The 27,038-nt window shown below is 36.5% G+C and overlaps 1 protein-coding gene across 3 annotated transcripts in view; it reads right to left on the bottom strand.

The window, feature by feature from the left end:
- The window catches only part of CHRM3 (cholinergic receptor muscarinic 3), a 271,574-nt gene that overhangs the window by 28,837 nt on the left and 215,699 nt on the right, over positions 1–27,038 (bottom strand). The window lies entirely within an intron of this gene.

Here is a 27,038-nt window from a genome sequence, read left to right as displayed (position 1 = left end):
TACACATCAATATAACCTAACTTGTAACTGTTTTTCAAAAAATCTAAGCAAGTATTAAATAGGAATGTCTTTTTTCCAAAACCAGGAAGATAAAAAAGAGTAATTTCTCTATTAGAAGGTTATGTGAAGACAGATTTTTCCATTAAATAATTTCACTGTAATGCATACTTGAATTGATAGAAGCGAAATGCAAGCAAATTCAGACAACTTAATTCTCTAAGAGCTGTATATTAAAAGTGGATTGCAATGAGGTTTTACTTTCTTTAGGAAGATACTTTTTTTCTTCTAACATATAAAGAATTTTCCAAACAACCAACATTTTTGTCTCTTTGGTATTGTAAAAACCAGTTCATAAATCAATACTTTCCAGTAAAAAGACCCATTCAAACTTCTTCCCCTGTATATACTTAAGCACAGAGTCCTTGTGTGTGAATAATCACATGGTTAGAGAAGTCAACAGGTTACACTCAGTTCCATTCTCAAAAAGAGACACTGGTGTGCCATTCTGTAAATCACTTCAATCCCTTATTTTTAAAAATGGGTATAAAATCCATTTATTTACCTAATCACTATGTCCAAGTCCCAGCTGAATTATTCTGCAAGACATACTCATGCCTTTGGAAGAAAAGTCCTTAAAGCTAACAGGAAACAGCTAATAGCTATTTAATTTGACCTTTTCCTTAAAGCCAGGTAAATATCAAACCCTAGTTTGCATGTCTAAATGGAATTTGATTTGAGAAACCCAAGTGGAATAATGATACTTTTCCCAGGTCTTCCTATTGCACTATTAGAACAGCCACTCAATGGGACCCTGATATGGTTGTGTTTGAGGGTCCTAGGATGAGGGAAGAGATGAGAATCTTGACTCCATGTTTCAGAAGGCTGATTTATTATATTAAAATGCTGTACTAAAACTATACTAAAAAGAATAGAGAGCAAAGGATCCATCAGAAGGCTGGAAAGGACAGGAGAGGAATGATAACAAAAGCTTGTGACTCTCAGAGAGTCCGAGCCAGCTGACTGTGATTAGCCATTAATTAGAAACAACCAACATGCCCCAATCACAGATGCACCTGTTGCATTCCACAGCAGCAGGTAATTATTGGGGTTTTTTTAACTCTGAGGCTTCTCAACTTCTCAGAAGAAAAAATCCTGGCAAAGAGATTTTTCATATATCATAATATCATAGCGACACCCTGACTCTGCTCCCTTTGCCCATCTTCAGGAGTGGACACAGATAGTGCAAGTAAACCTAGAGGGGAAATTCAGATCATTCAGCATTGCAGAAGATTGCCATAAACTGGATTAATAAAGCTGCACATTTTAAATTGGACTTTGCAGGTTTCCCTCTGTGTATTTGTCTCCTGCTAACCAATAAAGCCTGAAACTTAACCTCTAAGGGAGTTGCATGGGAGACTTGGCCTGGTTCTGGAAGCAGCCTGTTCCATGAGCTCAAAGGCTCTGAGTTACCTTTCTGTCCTTAAGAGGTTTCTGTTAGTCCACTTATGTTCCTCACTTCCAGGCTGCTGTGCACTATCATGCCCTTAATAGACTTTAATGTAGCCTTTTAAATAAAAAACAGTCCTGATTTCTTTTTCATTATTTTATTCTTCTGTTTGCCATAAAATCTTCACCTGAACCTGTTCTAAATATACCCAAATGTCAGTTTTTTTATCTGTGCCAACATGGCTTTTCTAAACATTTTATTGACCTCTTATTTTTCATTCAGTTCACTGCCATCCATGCAAAATGGGAATAAAGTCCTAATGTTCTTATTTATGATGTATTCTGATAACTCACAGAGGCAAGTAAGTTCAGAAAGTATAAAAGAGTGAATAAGGACTATTTTTCAAGTATTTGTTTTCTAAAAAAAGAGTATTAACTCTGGATGATAGTATATCATGGACAGCATTTATGTTTTCACTAAAAATTCTCTCAATAGGAAGAAGCAATTTCCAAATATGCATGTCTGTAAAGAAGTCTTTGTTTCTCTGGTTCAGACCTGCAGCATATAGAATGGATTCTAAAAAATTAATTACTAAACTGAATTAAAATTGCATAAAACATATAAAGTACCAAAATTATTTGCTGTATTTTCCACATTTTACTACACAGAAAGAAAATTATCTGCATATTTTCTACATGCTTGGGTGCTATTTGACATTATAGGTAAGCCAAGATCTGAGCAAATGTGGGATATACACAACAAACAACATTTTGCTTTTATACTAAAAGAACTGGTAGCATATATCCACTAGATTTTTTTTTTGCTGTCAGAGAATGATGAGGATAATTAGTTCTGTAGCAAATCACTACTGGAAAAACAGAGATGGTTTAATTCTGAACTATGTGTCAGAGTCAGGTATTAGATGGGTGACACTTGAGTGTGGGAAGCCACCTGGACCACTGGGAAACGTTTAGCTCCTCAGTACTGTGCAGCTCAGCCCTAAAAAAACCTCCTCTGCTGGCCTGTGTTCTTCATGCATGCATGTTCTTAAATCTGGTTAAATCTACTATGGATTTAATGTGCCTAAGTCTACTTACTTTATCAGGAGAGAGCATGTTACCTGTAGAGACCACACACCTAGTCATGACTGATAAGCCTGAAAAATAAAGCAACCTGAATATAACGCTATGCAATTTTAAAACAAAAGAAAAACTAATCTGATTCACATGTTGTTTGTAATACACGTGCTTTTAAGATTCCAAGGAAATAAATTCTGCTGAAACTATTTTCTACAACTGACATTCATCTGCAGAATTATTATATAAAACTCCCAACAGTAAAGTGTAACATATTAATTATTTCTCTGACTAAATGAACATGCTATCCCACACACCCAAATGGTAAAAAAATCCATGAAGAACCCCATTCATAACTTAGCACATTTCTACCAGTCTGTGGCATAACTGATCCTCATCTCATTCAACAAGTTTAATATGGCTTTTTTTTCTTTTTAGGATTGTTTGTGGTAGGGTTTTGCTGCTCTTATTTTGGGGCTTTAATCCCTTAATCTCCTGTAGTTTGTTAAGGACTAGAGAAGCATACCACAAGGAAAACATAATTGTTAAGCAAAGAATTGAAAAAGCTAATTCTTCTTGCTGAGGACCTCATTTCGACCATTTACCAGCCCTGACAACAGTATGGTCTGTGGATCACTTTGCCCTTTCAGCATTTACATGTTAAGGAGGTGTTCCTCTGTGGCATGTCCTCTCCTGACAATGTGATGGCACTTTCCTTAAAACAGCAAACGGAAGGAGATCTCCTGAACCAAACACAGCTGCTTCTTACACAAACACTGCAAAAATCTTGGTGGAGGTTCCTTGCTCTCCTTAGCCATTGCATGGTTGACCAGATATACTAATTCTATACAGAGAATTCAACAAGTCATATCAAATTCCGTGAAAACGTCTCCTCATAATTTTAGTAGTTTATCTGAAAGGTATTGGTCCTACATCTCTAATGCAATTGATGTCTCCAATGAAATAAATGCCTTGAACTTACAGGAAGTCCAGCTGCTTCCAGATCTCAGCATGGAAAATATTTTTCTCTCTGACTGTGCATTACCTATTTCTACTGAAGCTTTTGAAATCTACAATCTAATTTGAATATAATTTTGTGATTGATGGCAGAGCTTCAAAATAGTGCTCTATGAACTATGGAAAAATACTGGCTCCATCTAAAGATAGTTGTAATTTTCTTAGCTCAGTGAAACTAAATTTGGTTTCTAGCTATTCCTGAGGCCATAATTAATGCATGTCTTCAGGCAAAGGGAGGGTAAAGTGCACCTGGTCTTCTAAAACTATAGTTTGAGAAACAGCTTTCTAAGTGCAGAGTTTTCCCTGGCATTCTTAATGAAACTGCAAAAAACTATACGGACTTATCAGTGTAAAAATGGTAAAACCCCCTGTGACTTTGAGCAGAGAAACCTTTAAAAATACTAATTCGATAGAATGTTTGGAGCAGCTCAGGACAAGCCATGAATAAAACTGGGCATGTGAAAACTCCTTTTTTCTCAGAAGAAATGTTCCTTTTTCTTCATTATTTTTTATTGGAATGAAAAGGCAATAGTTCAAACTCAGACAGGTTTGGGGCTTTTTTCTATTTTATTTTATTTGGAATCCAAGCAGGCTTTTATATTGACAATGTATTAAAACTATTTAGTGTCAAAAGATTTTACTTTCATAATGTCATTACGTGTTTAAAATATTAAAATTTAAAAAATATTAGTACTTAATTAATCATTAGTCTACATAATGCATTTACACTCTTTTACATCCAAAAGATGTAAATAGAATTGCTAGATTCCAGAGAAAGTCTTCCATTTCCTGAATAATGCATTTAGCAGAGGAAATTTCCTTACCTGAAGCCTTCTGGCTAGCTCTCTTTGCAAGGCTTATAAATGTGAACTTATCTCTTCCTCTGGTAAGGTGCAGGCACGATCTTATTAGAAATCGTTCAAAGTAGAGTTTTCCTACATCTCTTTTTTAAAAGGCTTCTATCAAGCACCAGATTTTGTTTCCATCAAGCACCACTGCAGTACTGACCCAAAAGGCCCAGAGGAGATTCAGGAGAACAAACTGAGTGTGTTTCCCTTGGTCATCTAAATGGTATCCATGCCCAAAGTGAAAAATTGATACAATACCACTCATTTTTGATCCACCTGAAGAATCAGAAAAACTGCCACCAAAGGAATTAAAGCATCAATGCTCCAAAGATGTGACAGAAATCTCTGTCTTGTTGCACAGAAGTAAATGATCAGAGACAACCTGGGAATACTGTGCAGTGGCAGAATCAGACATAAGGTTATGCTAATTGCACTGCTATGTTTTTAGAAACCATTAACATGTGGTATATGACATTCAAGTATTGTCCCATAACTGCATCTCATACTCACTCATATCATTCTCATTTGGATCATAATTAAAACCAAAACTTTCAAACTTCAGCAAACTAGATGGAGCTGAGGGAGGTTTTTCCAAAGTCCCAGGGTTTTGGAGGATCATTTCATCAACTTCTAAAGAAAATGAAGTTAAGTGGTAATTTTAGGGCTAAACTCCCAAATCCCCCAACAGGGGTTTCTGCCACACAGCCTTTTGAGAAGGGAGAGCTCCCATCTGACATGGCTAGCACTGATGCGAGTCAGGTTAACCATTTAGTTTAGTAGTCAAAATTTTTTTCTCACTCTTACAGCGACCATATGACTTTGAAACTAAGTTTCTCATTATATAATTTCCAATGGTGCTAGCAAAGCTTTTAACCCTAAGCTATTGACTTGTGTGTATGGAAAGTCCAGAAGATTAAAGATGGTTCAAGGTGAACACTAAAATGCAGACTCATGTAAACTTTATGATCTTGGCTTTTAACTGCTTTGTGCCTCAATTGCTCTGTCCAAGTAGGAAAAAATCCCAAATGTATTTAATTGTCAAGACTATAGCTAATTATTTACAAAACCACTGAGTCTATATAATTAATTTTTTATTTCCTCAACTCTCAATGAATTACTAATTTGTCTTGAATTTGTTATTATCTCTAAACATCTCAAACTACTCTGTCCAAGAAAACATAAAATATAACTTCAAATGGTTTGAAAATCTTAGTATAGAATCCAGCACAGTTATAACAGGTACCATAGCAGAAGTCATGGATCATGTTTTTCAATAAAGCAAAGCATTAGATGGCTAACCTTTTAAAGTAAGTTAATGCTGCAAATATTGCAGCAGGGATTTTTTTTTTTTTTTGACAGAACACATTTCCTATCAAGGGCAATTGCTCAGGTCCTTGAATTATTGGCTCATCTGTACTTGGCACCCTTGCCAGCTCTATACCTCATGGTGTTAGAGCTCTGCTTTACATCCAGGAGAAAACCTTTTCCCCAGAGTGACATATTCCTATTACCCCACTACTGCAAGGCAGCCCTACACTGGTATCTGGCCAAACATTATCTTTCACTTTTCCAGTCTGGCAGCATCCATGTACTAAACAGATCACTACTTTGATTTTTGCCAGGGATCAATATATTGTGCATTTTTGCATTTATACAAACACATACAGTCTAGCTTACTGAAATGAAGAGGTTTTGGAAAATTATAAGTACATCACAACAAGAGGGAAGAGAGAACAGCTTCATGTATTGATTATAGGAGTTATTACTACCAATGTCACTACATGTGTATATTTACAGAGACTGCTGGCAAGATTGTCTCTTTTCTCTCAGACCACATCTTTAACTCCTTCTAACAACAGGTTTATAAAAGTCGTGCAGTGCAGTTATGAGTGAAGAGTCAGAGTATGTGTATTCATGTGCAAACACACATATACCTTTCTATTAGAATGCTTTCTCAGGATTATGGAATATTCATGAAACAGGAACAGAATGGTTATCAACTTTTCTTATGGGTCCCCCAGTTTTCCTGTACTATTTATACACACCAAATTTTGCTTTTTTTAGTCATTTTTCATAAGACAAAAGAGAAATAGGAAATAACTAAGACAAATCAAAGAATCTGAAGATCCACTACATGTAGCCATCCAACTACAATCATACTGTGAGCAACATTATATCTATCTATCTATCTATCTATCTATCTATCTATCTATCTATCTATCTACCTACCTATCATCTGTATACATATCTATATCTATATATCATCTTTATCTATACCTATGTCTATGTCTAATCTATATTTACAGTTATAGCTATAGCTATATCTATACATTTATATCTATATCCATCTGTATCTTTCAGTGAGCTTCTACTACAGTATTCCTTCATTTTCTGTGTGCTTAAATGGAAAGAATAAATTCTCTATAACATGAGTGCTTGCCTGTTAGTTTTCTCTCCTCCTGAGGAGGCACATTGCACTGAGATTTCATACTGGCTCTCTGGCACAAGAGGTACTCTGGCTGCTGAGAAACAACAGGCTTTGCTCAGCTTGCTGCTTTCCAGGAGATTGGTACCTCTCTCTGCACTGATATCACACACATCTTGCTCAGGGAGAGCAGCAGCTGGAAGTGTATCTCTGCACAGACAGGGAGACAGCAGCTTTTTGCAGTTTCTCTCCTTCCTGTGTTGAATGCCTGTACAAGATTAGCAATAACATAACCTTGAGTAAGATTTCAGCAACTCTGAGGAAGAAGCAATTTACATCCCCAAATTGGTCCTTCACACTTAGGCTTGCAGTTGCCCAAGGTGCCTAATTTTCTTGCATCAGCTGTAGCATACTAAGCAGAACCTGTAATCCCCAAATACCTACTATTTTGAATAAATTTAGGAATTAGGCTGAGGTAGACTTCTTTCATGGATGCTAGCTGAGCTGATAAGGATTTTCTGTGTGGTAATGGAGATTCTGTACACAAAGGCTAGGAGCTTCCTGTTCCTTTTATAGAGTGCCAAAGGATAAGGATGTTAACTGGAAATGAACAAATAAACCAAGCTCCAACAGAAGTCCTGAGGGTGGTCAGTCCCCTTTGAACACTCCTTTTGGTTCACTGCCAATTTCTCATTTACTTTTTCCTCTGCTTCTGTATCTCCATCTGAGATCCCCAAGGGCATTTCAGCAGAATCCCTGAAGCTTCTTAGATCTTTTCCAGCCATGCAGGGCTGCACACAGGATTCCATGGCACAAAATGGAACCAGCCATATGTAGCAAGTTTGGCTGCTTTTTCCTGATAGCAACAATCGTCAGACTGCAATCTACAGGTATGTGCAATGATTGGTTGGGAGGAAAAATGGTTACTGAAACTTTACAAAATTTGAGGAAAAAGTTCAGTCAACACATACTTATTTTTCTATTACAGCAGCATATATGAGTTATTTTTGCCTGCAAATTCCCCTTGTAGCAAACAGTATCAATTAAACAACCAGACATCAGTGAAATGTGAACTTTCTCTTCCTGAAGGAATTTCTGACATGCTGTGGTATTTAATTCTGGCCTACCTTTGGTGGACTGCAATGACTTACAGCCCTTTGCATCTGTGTCACAAACAATAAAGCCATGCAGTGCTCACTAGTTCCATTTTTGTTTTCTGGCTAGCACAGCTGCCTCAATAGTCATAGACAACAAAATTCCAGGGCATACTGAGTCCAGATGAAAATGAAATCAAGTTACCACCTATAGAGAAAAATCTACCTGAAAAATTCATATTGCTTTTTCTCAAGTCAATACTTCTACAGAAAGTTTTAATGCAAAATTTGTACTTCTTGGAAACTGTACTTTTACAGGAAATAAAAAAAGAAAAAAAAAATATTGTCTTCTAGGTTTCCAGCGAGTCAGAATAGAAGCCCAGATTTTAAGTATTTGAGTTAGAAAACTCTTCATATCAAAAAAGTATTTCTTCATATTTTTATATATAAAAGACACACACTTGTAAAAAAACTACTCTGACAGACGCTTGAAACTGAATTTCATTAAAAAACCTATTTGACTAGATATATTAAGGTTTTTTTCTCCCATTTGTTAATGAATCAGAATCCTAAATTCCAGGCAGCAAGTAAATTGTGGGCAAAGGCTAAAACAATGGAAAGAAAATGGATACTCGGTCATTGCTAATGGATACTGCATTAATTTCTTTACTATATCAGTGCAGAAACAATGGATGTCCCTCTGCACTACCAAAATGCTTCCCAGTAGAATCTTTTGGAAAACCCACTCGTCCAGATCAGAAAAAAATACAATACAAATATCTGTGCAATTGCCAACGTGAAAAACAATTGTCTATGCTACTGATTTTAACTTCCATAATGGAATACCAGTTACAAATCTGAGACTACAGAATCAGAGTATATATGAAAAGATAATTAATTGAAAATTAGAAAGAATTAAAAACATCATCCTTCTGAGAATTTTTACTTACAATTTTTCTATACTTAATAGTCATATTAATAAAAAAATAATGTGACTATTAAGTTGATAATTCATAATATTAACCCTGAAATATGGAGGAATTACAAAAAAAATTACTTTGGAAAAACATCAACTTTTAATGTGTTTCTTTTAATTTAAATTAATCTTATTTTAGTAATTTTTTAACAGGTGAACTCAAAACATCTCAAGAAGGAACAGATTTCAAGGTAAGAGTTTCAAATTGATTCTGCAGAACCTGATATCCTTAATACTTTAAGTCTACATGGGAGCTATTTGCCTCACTCTACTTCAGCAGTAGTAATAAAATATATTGCAATTAAGGGAGAAAGTTATTTTGAGGTTCTGAAGTTTTGACATATGAACAAAAGAAAAAAATTACATTACGTTTTTTTTGTTAAAACAGGATTTTACCTTTTAGTTATACATTATTTTCAGTTTACCTTAGACATCTTCATGACCCACAGCCTTATGTGAATTTCTATGATATGTCTTATTGAGAAGACTGAAAGGTTGAAACATACATCTGAGATCTTACCACAGTGTAATGGAGAGTTTTGTTCCAGCCAACTTAATCTGTACAATATACTTACTAAATAACTAAAGATTAAATACAAAAATTTTAAAAAAAGTTTGAGGAGCAGAAGTCCTTGAATTATGGGAAGGGAGTGATGAAACATTATCTAAACAAAATGAGAAGAACAGGAAAATACTTAAAGTGTAGAAGAACACCAAGTGATTTTGGAAATTATAATAGAATAAATGAAACATTATTATTCTCACAGGTTGTGTCAACATCTTCAAAGAAATTATTCACAGCAATGAAGCACAAGTGTCTCAAAACTAATAAAGAGGCTGATAGCAGGGGCAAAACCCCCAGCAGTGCAGCTCCAAGAAAGGGAGGACTTTATTTAGTGTTATAAGGAGGGTACTCAATTATATCTGAGCAAAGTGAAGGTTATTTCCTGGTGTTCTGGTTTCAGCTGGGTGTTACACTATGACATCTGGCACCACAAACTGTTAGTTTTTAGGATACATTTGAAGCTCTAGAGAAAGTTCTTAAAAGGCCAAAATGGTAAACAACCTAAACAGACTAAACTGGCAAGTGAGAAGTATTATAAGAAAGAAACCCTTATAGCAAAGGGGTGGACTAGAAGGTCCAATGAGTTTTAGCTGTCTAAAGTCTTTTCGAGTGCAGGAAAATGTATAGTTTTAAAATTTATTCTGCAAGTTATATTTGTCACCTAAATGTTTTGCAGTGGAAGATTCCAATACTAGAGAAGTTAAAGACTTGTTCTCTTGTGCTATTATAGACTCCGAGAACATATTTACCTTGCCAGATTAAATGTTATTTGTATCAGGAACAAATGTAAGGAAAAAGGCTTAGTTCACAACATTCACGCCTGAAATTTAATAAAAATGTGATCACAGGCTTTAAAGTTTTCTTCTTCTGAAGGTCTCTTACCTACAATAAAAAAGGTTTACAACAGCTTTTGAGAGGAATCACATTTTTGTGCCCTTTTGTGCTTGTAGGAGTTTGTCAGTTTTCATTTCCAATGAAAAATACTTTTATTCCTTTAGGGCTTTTTTTGGTCAATTATGGTTTGCTTGCATTCATGCAAAAAGTACTAATAACAGTAATTTGAATAATTGTTCCCACCAATGAACACTTAGACGACATCCAGCATAAAAAAAATCCTGCTGCTTTGAAATCTCCAAATGCAGCCTGTGCTATAGGCTAGCCAGGCTGAGACACGAAGATCTACTGAAATAAGAGCTGAACAATGATGACAATGAGAGCTAAACCACTTCTATACTAGGAGTACATACTAGGGACATTTAGGGACTATCATTTTGGACTGTATCCACTGATGAAGATCAGTGCTTAATAATTTTTTAATCCCACACTTCCTCAAAATTTTAATTCTGAGTTTGCTCTTTTCTCTCAGCTGGAGCTGAAATTGCTGTGAAAACCTCAGGAGTGCAATCAGAAAAGATACATAATTTTAGTTGACTGGTGGAAGCGAGGAGTTATTGAAAACCTGTCTCTGTCACAGCTTAATAACGAGGAGAGAGTGAGAGGTGAAGATGTCAGCTCAGAAAGGCAGAATATTTTCATTTTACTCGGGTGAAGTGAAAAGTGTGAATGGAAATGTCACAGCTCTGCGGGAGGTGTGTCACCCCTCTCCTGCTGTTAGGGCCACACGCAGCTGACCAGTCAGCAGGAGGTTCCAGAGGGCTCTGCTTTTGCATCAGCCCAGTCAAACAACAGCCCCCATGCATCAGAGGCACACACAAACAGCAGAGACCCTGGGAAATGCAGCTCACTTGTCTCCTGGGAATATGAGAAATCCACATTACATGGATAGGACCTACATCAGAGATATGATCCAGGGTCGGGGAATGAGCTGGAGGAACAATCCAATAACACCAGGTGTTCTTACCCTGAGTTATACTTCAGTTAGTCTGTCAAGACAAAGGTTTAGACCACAGACTAATTTTAATTACTAGGTCTTGAGGGTTCATATTTTGAGAAGAGTTATTTGAATAACCTTTGCAAATTCAATGAAGTAAGTAAAGGATAATCAATAAAAGTAACTAAAAGCCAATTTTGAAACTCCAGTCATATCAGTACTATTTCATACAGCTTATCTTTAAAAATAAAGCAAAGCAATACTGAAGACAACTAGTAAAATACACTTTCATCAATAAACTACTGCATTAATGAGAACTATATAAACTATGGTCTGTGTTGTAAATGACTTTGGAATACAGCTATTACTGAGTGCAGCAAATCAATACAAAGTTTTACTGAGTTCATACTGGCTTCATAAAAGAAAACTGTTTATTTTTAGGAATTATCTCTAACTGCTGATAGTACTCTTGTTTCTAAACACTAGCACAGCTATATTTGTAAACTAAGTAGGAAATGTACTGGGTGTCCAGGTAAATCCTCTATTGTGCTTTATATGTGAAGCTTAATGAAAGTTTAATAATTCAGTAAGTAATAAATAATTTTAAGCAAAATAGATTCGTCCTTTAAAAATGCTATGAATATGATTTTTCCTTTATTAGCATGCTCACAGACAAAATGCTCAGCATCTGGTAAGTTTTGCTACCCCTTCACTCCTACTTGCCGTCCCCCCAGTACTAGAAATGTGTCATCACAGTATATAATTGTATTTTTCACGGTGGTTCTTCACAGAAAAATAACAGACATCACTAAGAAAAACATTTCATCCTAGTTTTAGCACTGCATTTCTTCTCAGTACATTTAAACCAAAAATTATGAACATATCTTTACTTTAGAGTCTGTGTATTTAGGGCTTTAGATTTCTGACCAAATTCTTATAAATATTTTCATCACTGCAGAAAGATTTTTTTTTAATTTGTAACAAGCTTTCTTGTTAGTTTTGTTAAAAACTTTGATCTTAGACATCCTTAACACATTTTCTTCACAATCTAAAAATTGATTCATTCTACTGAAAGTGGTATGCTTCTTTTATGCCAGCATAAAAACAGACTGCTGGCCTAATTGGAAATATCCTTTAAAAAGGAAGTTTGAGATACAAAATCCCTGCAGGGATCAATTACAAGAACAAGCTATTCCCAAACAGAAGAAAAATAAAAACTGAAAGACCCTGCTGCAAATAATAATGTCTGAGAACAGTAGAATAGTCACAAAATGTCCAATGAACTTACGTTTGTAATCATCTCTGTTAAAGCAACTATTTCAATATTTTCTATTTGTTTGTGAAACAAAAAAAAGAGAATTTAGTTTTTTTGTTACCAGCACGGGAGGGTGTTAAACGGTGCACAGATTAGTTATGTCCATTTTTTTTTTTTTAAATGGCAAAAGTGAAAAATGTGGTAGTCTATTACTTTTAAGATATCAATTGACATTGTCATATAGTAGCCTACCCTGGAGCAGATGATGAGTAGCCTGACTAGATGATATTTATTTCTAGAGATGTACTAGGACATGAGATGTGATGTAAACTTGATACGAACACTGACTGACCTCTAGCTGAGGACTGTGGCTCATTATATCTGAGTTCAAATGCAATTCATGTGATTTGGATCTGCAACATTTCCTAAAGCATGGTCAACACCTTCACTGGATTTTTTGAAAGAAAAGTTGGAAACCAGTGATCTCTCACATCAGGAGTGGCTCTCTTTCCTGTGACTGCTGCACATAACAACCAGTTTTACTGATTACAAAGGGCAAAATACTCACTGTAAAAGGCTACTCATTGCTGACACGGTCATTACAAGATTTTAAGTGTGTGACTCCTCTCTGGAAGGTTTCAGAAAGGCAAGAAGAGCCCTTCAGGATATGAAATACATTAGGAAATAGCTCACAACCTGAGTTGGAGGGTCTATTTTGCTGCATCTCATCATCTCATGTGAACATACTGCATGATTTTTATAGCTTTGGACATTCATGAAAAATTGTCTCCCATTTTGTCCTGCAGTCCTCTGCACTCAACAAACCATGTAGAGTGTGGGAAAGCCAGGCCTGAATATCAGCTAAAAGCACTTGAAGAAAGCTGTCTGCTTTTTCCTCAGAGCTGACTGCTCTCCCTACATCTAGTCTGCTACTGTGAGCCAAGTCTGGATACTGTGTTTTAAAAGCCCACAACACCTCAGAATATGATAAATCCATGTATCCAATAGATACTCAATTACCTTTCAAATGGATGTGGCATATGCACAGATATTACCACACTGCACAGAGAAAATGGCAATTTTCCATCTGTGAATGGGGTTGATAAAGCAGCAGTCAGCCTCACATCCAGACCCAACTCTACATTGTGCTTACCAAAAAGCAATAAAAATTAAAGAAAAGATATGTCTCTTTAATCAGCTGCAGGAATTCTGGCCATTTCTAAGCCAGTCTCACACACCCACATCCTGCACTGACTCATATTGACTTGGGCATATATAAATCTACAACATCAGAACAGAAACAGCATAACAGAGGTGCCTCTTTGGGTGTCATGGGCATCTTACATACAAAAGTTGTCAAAAGCACAGGAGGTGTGGAATTATTGGATTCCATTACAGAATTTAATGAAAAATCTGAAATATCAGTAGACATATGTTTTATCAGTATTTTATGGGTTTTTCAGGAAGAGAAGAAATATAAGATCAAGAGAGAGGTTTGTGAGTGAAACCAAGCCAAGTGAAAAGTCATCTAGTCCTAATGGAACAGGATTTATTTGTTTAATAAATATATTCAAGGTACTCAGTTCTGTACATCGTACTAAGATCTGTATTCAAAACTGGGCTACAGGCTTTTCATTTATATAAGCAAAATGAATTTATTAGCAGAATGCTGCTGAGGTTAAGAGCCAGAAGGAGTTCAATTTTGATGTGCTGTGCAAGATTTCTCTACCTTTCTCCCTTCAAGCTAATTTCACCTCAGCAGGGACCCAGGGGTATTTCCTACAGATTTGAGCCAATATTAATGTTAAACAAGGCTGAGACTTGACTACAAGGTATGGGCTAGCTTAAATTTTCCTTTAACTTTCTCAAATAGGTAACATAAGCACCATAGTGGGGACTCACCAGGGACTGCTCCCACAGGCAGTGTGGAGGTGGGCATCCCCCTGCACAGAGGGCTATTATGAAGTGGAGGCATTTGAGAAAGTAAAGAAGGAAGACACTTCTGCATCAATCCACCTTTAAATCTAGATCTGTATATTGAGGAGAGGTCAAGAAGGAAAGGACAGCCAAGGAGACTTGCAGATACATCTAAAATACCCCAGGCAGCAAGTGAGAGATGGATTCATCACCTGTGGAGAGCAGAGCTGGGGAAGTGAGTGTCTCAATTTAAGGAAACCCAATGCCTCCTTAGGAGGCTGAAGAGCCTGAAGCAATAAGAAACAACAGACCTCCAGCAGACCCAGAACATAATTTTTTGCAAAGAGTGGAAATGAATAGCAGCCAAATTACATTCCTTAAGTCTCAATGAAGGTCCCAATAGAGTAAATGTAATTGTAAAATAGTAACTGCATAAGGAAATTTTAACAACAGCTCAGGTATTAAAAATGTTGTACTTGACACATCTAAGGTTGTCCTTGCAAAAAAATGCACTATAGAGGTTTTGTATACACAATGATTTTTCTATACCTCAGGGATTTCTCCACTTCTTGACTTTTAAACACAAGCTAAAAACAGAAATAGAGACATATACTTTTAATTTTAAACCCCCTTAAATTTCAAAATCAATTTCAGAACTCAACATCTTTATGCTATGTTTCAAAGCAGAAAATGTGCTCATGCAAAAAGGTAGCAAAAAGTTTATGCAGCAGCCAGGTCCCAGTAAGATCCCAATAAGACTTCAACTTAATTTTTTCCTAAAGCTGTCTTAGTCTTCTCAATAGAGCTTTATTTCATCCTAAATGAATGCTTCCATTAATTCACTACCCAAATGTGTGTTAACAAAAACGCAGTTTCTCTGCAAGAATAACAAAAGAGTCCAAAACAGTATTGGTTTTTACTAGAATAGATTTTACCTCTATAAACTGCCTTCATCTTACACACTATTTAAGCAGCTTATGTATGTCTGTGAAGCATATAAAGTTTCCAAGATAAAAGCATCCAGATAAGAGTATAACATCTGTATCAGGGCTGTTACATACATAGGATGATAAAAGTACTGATTTTCATTTATCCTATTTTCCAAAGATATTCAAACTACATATAATTATCACCTCGTCAAAGATTAAATAAATTTAAAAAAAAATCAAAAGTCACCAAGCCTGCTCAACTTTCAAATATTTTATCATACACTAATGAAAGGTAATTGGAAATTTATAAATGAAATTAGAAAAACAGAACTGTGATAGCTAAAATTAATTATAACTTTAATTATAATTATAATGAATTATAATTTCAAATTCATTTAAGTTGCAACATGAATGCATCCACAAGTTCTGAATTTTGATTCTTCTTTAGTTTCCTTTAAGTGAGAAGGCTGGCATATTCAGCCAGGTTTGCTTGGAATGTCACAGCTTCATTTGACCAGTCCTGAGTTTTTCTGTAGGATTTTTCTTTATTTACATAAAAATATAGGCAAAATTGTGCAATGCCAATCTTAGAAACACTAGGAACAGTTGTGACTGATGGTGCTGTTATATTAGCCTTTCTGACAGCAAACTGGGTTATAGTGAAAGACCATTCCTTCGTTCCCTGTTTCTAAAGTAGCTCCCTGCAGTGATGGCCCACCCTGTGACTGTCTGCAACAACTCCAGTTGTGCCTTCAGTCTACAACCTAATGCTTCCAGCCAAAGGAAAAAAGCTTCCTGAATCTTCATGGTGCTTCTCTAACATGTGGCAAGGAAGGTGGCAAAACCTGTCATCTCTGCTTTTGTCTCAAATGAAGAGAAGGCATAGTTACACGTTTCAGAGTTCATTTTTCAGACGTGGAATGATGAGTCTTCTGAGATATGATTAAAATTGATTAATCAGTTTAACCTCCTGAGAAACAAATATTTCACCTCTTGCTGCCCACATCCTTCCTCCCCCTTCTCCCTTGGAGATCTCCATGCCTCTACAGAAGTAACAGAACATTAAGAAAACCCAATCAGTTTTTTAACAAACTTTTAAAATGTTTATGTTCTGGCTTCCTTTCCCATGATTATAATTAACAGCAATTGCATTTAAGACTTGCTGCAATTCAGAAATAGGAAGTCCACATTTTATTCTAACAACTGTCCTGTTATTAGTGCTCATCTAGTTATTAGCAGTAAGTGCTAAATAAGTTCTTTTACTATTATTAAATGTCAAATTTTACTTTGCAAGCACAAATTGATCCTACAATACACCAGCTTATTTAAAACATCACTTAACTTTATTTGCCTCAATCAAAATAACCAGTTTTTACTCATGACACAAAGACATTTTTCATTAAAACAAAGAACTACTTTGTTCTCATATGGAAAAATTATGTTTTCTATATACCATCAATAAGTATGCAAGGAATACAGTGTTACAATTTAAGTTGTGCCTGAGGGGAAAACCACACCAAAATGTTTCAATTATTTTCTGATTTTTACTACTATCTGTTGAACTGATTGCCTGCTTTCAGAGGAATTTAGGAATCAGGCTGACAAAAGCTCTGGTTAGTTTCCTGCAAAGTGAAGTCTGATAAGCAGTATTTCCTAGTACCTGGTTGCTGAAACTTTAATAACATGGGCTGAAACGGTGACTCTAAAAACAAAGTAGCAATAAAAAATTAAATGAAAAATAATTAATTCCTAAACTAAGATTAAATCACCTTGAAGGAAAGGCGAGAAGCCTTTATTTTAACATTCACATTAATTGCTCTGAATTGCATTGTAAATTTCAGGGTAGTGGCAAGACAAGCTCTGGGATATTGAAAAAAAAATTAGGACATGCAATCTTCTGAGTAAATTTATTTTCTGATTTGTATCACTGTAAATTTAGAGCAATCTTACTAGGAAGTCAGGAGTCACTACAAGCTTAAGTTGATGTGACCTAAAGTAAAATCTAGTCCCATTAATCTTTCCTTTCCCTGATTTGTCCCATAAAAAGCAGCAAAGACTAGAGGAAATCAAAGTTATTCAGTGTATTTCATTTCCACAGGGCTCCGCAAATATGTCATTTTCAAAAGAAAAATGAGCTGCCATTAATTTTCTGCCCTGCTTAGAGGGAATTTGGAAGATGGGTGCTGGGGGCTGAAGAATAATCATTCTTCTATGATCAACCCTTGAAATCCCAAGATGAGCATGAATAATCACAGCTAAGGACATACGAGTAAACATACAGCTGTTGATATATCCTCTAATATGTAACTTTGGAAGATGAGCTAAAAGACTGTAATCCATTTCAGCATCACCTGGTTTGATGTTCATGTTGGTAAGACACCTGTTTGTATCTTCCTTACAAATATTGCAACTTAAACCAGCTCTGATTTAATTTAAGGTTTCAAAACATTGCTCCCTCCAGTCTAAATCAATTTTCATCAATGTCAAGCCTTGTTTGCATCATCAAGTAAAAAATATATTTTACAGTTGCCATCACAAACCAATAATGAGTTTTGTTTCATTATCAGAATTATTCATCAGTAATTTACTAAGGTACAACTTCTGCCTACAGATCCACCCCTCTAACCACATCCTAAACTGTATCCTGCCAGACATTATGCTAAAATTTTGCTTTTCAGAGTAGGAGTCATACTCCTAATTCCTATGTATTTGATTGTGCAGTTTCCACTTAACTGATTTAGAAGGAAGGACACATATAAAACCTACTGCCTTCAGCATGCACTCTTTTCTTCCTTTCTCCTTCTCTCACACAGTTAAATTAAATATCCTGTAAAGACAAAATTTTAAAGCTCCATTTGGAGGCGAATATATTTTTGTCATATACTTATGCAAATATTTTTTAAAAAACATATTTTGAAACAATAGAGAATTTATTTTCTAGTTTCACTGAGTCATCCCAATCACTATGGAATAACATAAAACAAGCACATGACTATAGACAAAAACAGGAATGAGGACTTGGACTGCACCTTCCTCTCATTTCTAAAATTATCCACTCCCAGCTCTGGTGATAAAGAAGAGCTGATGGGCATTAACATTTCCCTTTTCTGTCTGCAAAGAGAACCATATCCTGCAGTGTATGCTGGATATTTCTCTGGATATACAGACCCTGTCATTGTGTAGCATTCATAACATAAACTCTGACTGCTATTTCTACACGTTGGCAGAGCAAATAAGGTGGGTTATAGCAACTGTTATTGGGGTTTGTAAAGAAACTTGGTGGAGTGTTGTTCAAATAAAGAAAGGTCCTATGGCTATTTGCACTGGCTTATTCGAGGAATGAGTATTTTTTTTTTCCTTTTAGTTATGAATTCTCCTTGGAAACACAATAGAAAAATTGGTGGTTTTTTCCCTTATTTCCATAAGAGTCATGGACAAAATTGGGAATGGCAGCCCAGACTTTTATATAATTTCCTCTCATTAAATGCAAAAGCTACACACAAAGAGTCTGCCACACAGAAAATACTAATTTCATTTTCTAAACCCTAGGCAATAGAGCTTCTGGTCACAAAAAGAGACATTACAACATACTTAAAAGTTGTACCGATATATATTAATGGCCATTAAATTACCAAAGAATTTTCCTGGCATGACACACAGAACTCCTGTCTCTTCTGGAAATGGCACTGGAGTCTTCAGTATAAACACTGCTCCTGGAAGCAAGTGACTTTCATTTTGTAGTGCAAATATGGGCTCTGTGCTTCAAACACATCCAAAACCACCCTTTTGGATGACTCTGAAGTATTTCACTATGATGAAGATTTTCCCGCCTCCTAACCCTTATTTATCAGATTCCCATATGATGTCTAAGAATTCACACTTGTAGGTTAGACATGTAAATATTTTCTTTGTATTGACTCATAAGGAGATCAGCTGAAGGATCTGCAGGCAGCACTCCTTCACTGCTGCTGCCTTGCTGCTCTTCCTGCCCTCCATTTCCCCTGAGCCTCCTAAGGGATTAGGAAGTTTATGAGCACCCTGGAAGCACTGCACTATCTGATGATAGCAGATGAAACCTGGATCTGTGATATTGTGGGATCTGTCTGGTGACTCTAGAGGCAGATTATTATCTGCTATCTGTGATGCACTGATCTCAGTTTTAACTATGTTGCCAGGTTTTCATGGTTGGCACAGTCAAAATAAATTCTGAGTTTGGGCAGTGCTCAGCTGCTTTTAAAATACCTAAATAGCAGCCAGATTTTGCTTCCACACAAATTGTATCCACACAGTGCTAGTTTTGCTTCAATGCTTAGATTATGCGGTTCACATGCAAATGTTGCAAACACCCTGTAAGGTGTAACGTTTATTTTCTGAATTGTCCTTCCTAAAAGGTCAAAAGAGGAGGAGCATATGAAAGAAGAGAGAGTTTCTTTCTCTGCTTAGCTGGAGCACTGTGTAGGAAAATGGAAGGATCCTGAAGTTTGGAAGTGGGTATGCTACAGCATGACCCTGGCAGACTGCACAGCAGATTGCAAGAGCTCCGCCAGTCAGAGCTGGCTGCTCCTCTCCAGCTCTTGAAAGATTACCTTGACAGGAAATTTTTGTTGCCTTTCAAAACAACTTGAAAAATTAAAGCAGAACAAGAAGCAATGTGGAGAGGGCATGGTGGATGATGAGGCTAGGGGTGGAAAAATTGAATGAGAGCAGTAGAGGTGAGAAAGGCTTTAGCAGTTCAAAGGAATTATTCTTGTCACCTTTCTTCCAGCTGCTCTTTGCAGTGAGGCTGCCAAGCATCAAGGCTATATATCAACATGCACAAGTCACCTCAGTTTTGACACTTCCTATTTTTGCAGAGCTTTTGATATTGGAACACTAATAACAGACCTTTAAATATGGAGTTCAGCATATAATTCTGATTTCCAGCTCTTTAAAGATCAAAAGTTCGAGTTGTTTGAAAAAGTCTTTCACTAAGGATTCTTTCCTGATTTGTACATATAAAAGTATATTTACAATTATACATTGTATAATTGTATTTTCTGTGTAGTGGCAGTCTCAGTATATATTTCATCCTTGTTAGACAAAAGACAGTCATATACTGTGATTTTAATTTACTGTAAACTTAATAATAAATTTATTTGACAGCAAATCAATATATAAATAAATAAGTATAGAAGGTAAAGGATCAAAAAGCCTGAGAGAAACCAAAGCTCAGAATACTGATTTCTGATAAGCAGTTACAGCATTCAAATATTTCTCAGCCTGACATTTGGCTGAAAGTTGGGTGTTGATCATGCTTAAAGGATTTCACAAGCTCTTGCTGGGACAGGCAGTTCTAATCAAAAATAGAATGAAAACCTCTAATAGGAATTTAATCTTTTCAGTAAATGAAGGATGAATGATTCTTGTACAAGCTTTTAATTATTTCTAAATTATCAGCAGTCTTTTGACAACAAAGGTGATGGATTATAATGGTTGGTTTAAATGCAAAGGAAAAAATCTTTACCATATGAAGGAATCATGCATTATTGCATGCCTGTATGGACCATGCAGAATGAAGATGTTGTTAGAAATGACAGAGCAAATTAGCCAGTTTGATAAAACATGTGACACCTCCCTGGATTTGCTGACTACTTTACATAATTACAGTAGCTCTTTAACAATATCACTCTCAATAGATCATTTTAGTAATTTTCCCAAGGCACATTATTTCTTGCTGCTTTTCCAATTAATTTTTCTCATTCCTATTTATTCAAATTTACTCCTTTTTTTTTTCCTTACCCTTGATTGTTACCTACTATTTAATGTAAGCCAGTTCTATGAATTCATGGCAGTCATTTCAGGATAACAGAAACAACAGAATCAACTAGGTTGGAAAAGACCTTTGAGATCATCCAAGTCCAACCTATGACCAAACACCATCTTGTCAACTAGACCATGGCACTCAGTGCCATGTCCACCCTTTCCTTAAACACTTTCACTGACTCCCTGGGCAGTCTATTCCAATGCCCAATCACCCTTTCTGTGAAGAGCTTTTTCTTACGTCCAGTCTAAACCTTCCCTGGCACAGCTAAAGACTTTGTCCTCTTGTCCTAAATGCAAGCCTCCACTTATGTAAATATGGTACACAAAGAAGCAGACCTGCTGCTGATGAGCTCCTGTTTCCTGAGGAAATAAAACTCTGTGCCAAAACTGCATGATAAACCCTCACACTTAAGTGTATGAGCACAAACTCAAGCGGCTGATTCAGAAACTCCGAGTCACTCCAAAATTGCTGGACCTCCCAGAACACACAGACAGCATATGGACCTGAATTCTTCATCCAGCCAAACCAGAAAACTCTTCTGCCTTATCTGGGTGCCCAGACTACTCTGGACTCATCTTCTGCCTCTAGGGAAATGGAGGGCTGGCTTCCTTTCATATAGCAGGAGAATACATCATGATAACAATGAAACTCCTCATGAATTCCCAGGAAACCTCAAGGGAATTCCTGGGGCTTCTTTGCCAGTATACTTACTTCCAACCTTGTGGCAGTCATTTAATACCACAGAATCACAATCCAGAATGATTTCCTTTCAGGTTATAATTACCTTGAAATTGGCTTTGTTTCTATCTATCTCAAACAAAAGGCAACTTTTATAAAAGGAGTCATTGTCCACAGCAATACTGTGTGCTGAAAAGTTTATGGGCTCCTTCTGCTTGCCTGGCACAGTATACAAAACAAAAAGAGAAGCTGTGGCAGAACTCCACTTGGACAATATTATATACTTGGTAGAAGCAAATACTGAAATATTTTATGACCAAATGTAGGATTACCTCAAAAATAATCTCTGTACCACTTGAACAGATTGATCATCAATTCCATTTTCATTCAAATGTCCTGTTTTTCAAATTCACAAACTATTGGCTAATTGTTTTTCCTAGTATGCAGCTATCCATAGGTTGGGAACTTTATAAAGTAAAATAATTGAACGGTCTAATTTGGAACAGACAAGCTAGCCCCATCATTCCATATACTAAATGACAGAAAGTCTGATGGCAGACAAAGACAAGAGGAAGTGTAAATAGAAATGAGTCTCCAAAAACCATCTCAGTATTCTTCTTACACATTATCTTGTATCTTGATTGTTTGGTGCCATAAGCAATGTCACCAGCTTTTCTGCCAAAAATCCCAGGGCTCACGATCATGCCAGTTAAGAACTTGTTATACGAATTGCTTCTTAAAAATTATCTTTATTAAAGAAACAAGAACAGTATAACAAGCTGAGAAACCACATTAAGAATGGTACAGTACTGAAGACACGTAATTCTCATCTCTGCACCCACATGGATTCAGAAATGATAACCAAGGTGTGCTGCATTGCATGGTGGCTGCTATGTCTCTTCTTTGTAATGCCTCAATAAATACATGTGAGTAGGTCACGTCATAGCAAAAGTTGCACCAAGTGCCATTTTATCTTTGAAGCTACTATGGAGGGAATGGCATAAGGGGTTGTAACTTAGAACATTATGCAATGACCTGAAAATCATGAGTTCCAAAATATTCTCCTGAACCGAAAGTGGTTTGCTTCTACATTAAAAATCTGTGCAAAAACTGTGTAAAAATATGTGTCTGCTAGACTTATAAGCTGCTCATAACAGGCAATTTTGATAATCTAACATGCCTATTAGAATCTGTTTTGCTTATTTTGCTATGAAATTGTGATTTTTTTTTCCCCTTTAAACTACAAATCATACTGCCATATATCATTCCTTTCTGCCATTTCTATTGCTAGCTTAAATAAATTATAAATACAATTATGACATGAATTTTGGTTGAACATTTCAAAACAATTTCCAAAGAATCATTCACTTCCTGGCAGTTTTTCTTTTTGGCTAAGGCAGCTATTCAGCTTTACTAACTCTCCTATCTTCAAACTAATCAGACCTTACTCACCTTTCTTCCATCAACAGAAAAATAATGGTGGCTTGATCAACAGGCACAACACCAAAATCTGGTAAAATTCTACCACTATCCATGAAAGGCCAGAGCCTTTCTAAAGGGGCTTCTAAATTTTAATTGAAAAGGCGCATACCTGTTCAGATCTAAAGTACTTAAAAAACCCCCCTGAGATTCATTAAAAATAAAATAATTATATGTTAACATAATATGAATGTAACATATTTCACTATCCACATAATCATTATTGTCTTCTCAAAAACTAATTTAGCAATTTAAAAAAAATAACAGAGGGTTGATTGGAAAAATAAGGGCCTCATTCTTGCAGTTATCTCAGTAAATAAGTCAGAGAAACTGATTAAAAAATATTAGTTTATAAAAAGAGAACTGCTTTGAAATAGGCTTTCATTGTATATCAAGGATTTGCTAAGGTGATCTAATGTCAGTGCACTTTGACTTCCAGCTATTCTCACTATGCTGTTTATGTATTATAACCAGTTCTGATCTCATAGCATGAACTGTAAACTTCAGATTTACAAGAAAATGAGATGTGGGAAAAATAAACAGGAAACGGTAACACAAAGACATCCATCTGCAGCAGGAAACTGCCTCTCAGAATATATTTGCTTAGAAATAAATAAATGGATATCACAGAACATGACACTTAAGGTAACTTGCATTGCAAGCTAGTTAAAACGGGAAGCAGATCCTGGGTAAATTGGTTTCTATTCAAATCTTTCCTTGGAGACTTCAGTGGCTCTGTGATCTAACGTTGATACAATTTTAATCAAGCATCACCCATACTACCTTTAGAGTGAGTTTTGTACCACTTAAGCCTCAACAAGTGGTCACCCACTACCAAATTAAGATACAGCTGCTGCCCAGAGGGGCGGACAGTCATGATTTAATGTGACATTAGAAACATACTCATATAGTGAAAAGGGGATTGAGTAAACAGAAAAGAAGGACAAGTGTCAGTACAATAAAATGACAGAAGGTTATCTGGAAGATTATGGCCTAGTTGTTCTACGGACAATGAGAACTGAAAGGCTGGAGGCAGGAAAAGAGTTCAGAAAGGTTTGTGTCTGAAACTGCATAGAAAAAACCAGGGTCACTCAAGGAAAAGAAGACAGTCAAGTTGATATACTTTTGTTTCAAATATTCTTGTATATTCTTTTATAATTTATTGATTTTTCAATGAGATTTGCCTTATATCTGCTTACTTTATACCACATCTTACTCATTTGACATCAAACTTGAGACAACATCTCATGACATATTTAATCTCACAGGGTAGCTGTGGGTCTCAACATCACTTGCTCCTGGGGCCACTCTTTCAGCCTCTGCCTCCAAGAATAAACTAGTATGGGGACTGCCCAATGGCTCCAGAGTGGCCTGGTGATTTACCCTTGGAAGACCATGACACACTGAAAAATAAAAAAAGGCTCTGGACAACATAATCATCTCTACACCATTTATCTCATATAATCACCCCAAAATATAAATCTGTGTGATTGGAGTTGGCCTTTCTTGATGGATGGGTTGTCCAAGACACTAGGTAGGACAGCAAGGAGCTCTCTTTAATTGTCAGGCACCATTTCTGTCTCTGTTGTGCATGTTTTCTCATTTTGCATTCATAAGTACTGAAACTGCATGAAAAGATCACTCTAAAATTTAAAACTGTTTTACCAAATGTTACCCAGAAAGTGTTGCTGGCCTTAACCTCTTGTATTTTACCACCTTGTGGTTTTTACCAAGGTAGGCAATACTTTGCTCAATACTGCAAGCATTGCAAAGATCAGAATAAATTAAAAAACAAAATAAAACAAAAAACCAAACCCACAAAACAAAAAACCAACTCTTGTATTTTACCACCTTGTGGTTTTTACCAAGGTAGGCAATACTTTGCTCAATACTGCAAGCATTGCAAAGATCAGAATAAATTTAAAAAAACAAAATAAAACAAAAAACAAAAAAAAAACCAAAAAAAACCCCTTTAAAAATATCAAATATAAACTTCCTGAGATCATGCTAATGTATACTGTTAATGATTAAACTAATGTAGTATTTACAATCTCATTAAGTTGCTTATTAAAGTCCATTAACATTTTACTTTTAGTACTTCATCTTTTATTAGAATGGTAAGGTTTCTGGAAGATCTAACTGCTATTACCTGTATCTTAACATGTTTTGCTTTCTTACATTTATAATGGGCTTGGAACTTTCTTTCACTTATTACCCTGCGGTTGAAATTGCTGTTTTACATTCCCAGTTGCAACCTCACCTCAATATTATGTGTGAGTGTGTGTCTGGAAAGTTGCTGCTTTCAAACTTCAGTGGTTCACTCTGGTTTACAACCTCTGTCTTGAATTAGAACACCTCAACCTATGTAAACAAAATTCAAACTTCAGCTCACCAGGGCAAGAATTACAGCCTCATTCATCAACATATTTGGCCATGCCCTGGTGTGGCAGCCTTCAGATGTGGCTGCATATTGTCGATTTTCTGGACTCTGAAGGCAGAATGTGGAAGAGAGGCACTTGAAAGAAAAAATTCAAACTTCAGCTCACCAGGGCAAGAATTACAGCCTCATTCATCAACATATTTGGCCATGCCCTGGTGTGGCAGCCTTCAGATGTGGCTGCATATTGTCGATTTTCTGGACTCTGAAGGATGTGGAAGAGAGGCACTTGAAAGAGCAAGCCTTCACAGTCAGAGCTGAAACAAATCCATAGCAGAGCAGCATAGAAGTGGTTCTGAGATCCTGTCAAATACTGATTGGCATCCTGCGGTGCCTATAAAGAAATTGGTTAAGTCTCACTGCAAGTCCCAGAGCTGTAAGAGAAGCAAATTCTTTTTTTCCTTCAGCTTGATCTATCAGACTTATGAGAAAACCTGATGATTGTATTTTTTTTTCCCCCTGTCTCTCCTCTATCCTCTCCCTTCCCCTTTTAGAATTACTGTGTTACTGTGTGGATGAAATTTGATGAACCTCTCCATTTATCTCAGCCAGCAACTAGCTGGGCAAAGCTAGTCTGGAAAACCATGGTATACTTCTGTTGTGGTTTATAAGCACCAGATAAACAGGGGCCTGGCATGTCATTCTGGAGAATAGGCTGCATGCTGTGGCTCCAAGGATTTGTCCCTGCATGAGCAAATGTCTCACAGAGGTGAGAAAGCTGGTTGCCAGCCAGATGGCTGCAACCAGCTTGTCCTCAGTTGTGCAGCTCCAGAACAAGCCCCTTTATTTGAGTACATCTCATTCTGCAGCTGAGATGTCTTGGTTCCATTAGTAAAAGAACAAGGTGCCGGCAACCTTCTTCTTCCTTTCCAGCCTTCTGACCTCCTTGTGTCAGCTCTTGTAGATAAATTTCATCTACCTACCTGTGAGATGAATTTGTGATTGGATCGGGTCACAGAGCCACTGGTGGAGCCCCAGGGAAGGCGAGGAAGAGACAGCCAGGGCTAGCAGAGCAGTATTGCCTCTTGCAGCTCCACCTGACTCTGTGAACCTTGAATGCACCAACAGTCAGAAAGACTGGAGACCTGCAGGCTGCTCCAAGCTGCTGATAGTTTTTTGTGTCCCAGGGATCATTGTAACAACCAGTGCTGTGTCACTGATGGGAGTGCTACCCATCAGCAGGGACTAATAACAGTGCAAGCAGGGCTTGACAGAAGACTCTAGAACACAGCAAGGAATACTAGTAAAAGCTCAAGGTTTT

The sequence above is a fragment of the Passer montanus genome, unplaced genomic scaffold (assembly GCF_014805655.1).
Source record: "Passer montanus isolate IOZ18808 unplaced genomic scaffold, ASM1480565v1 scaffold2, whole genome shotgun sequence".
NCBI classification, from domain to species: domain Eukaryota; kingdom Metazoa; phylum Chordata; class Aves; order Passeriformes; family Passeridae; genus Passer; species Passer montanus.
The sequence above is the reverse complement of the archived record's forward strand: the minus strand, read 5'-3'. Positions and strand labels throughout refer to the sequence as shown.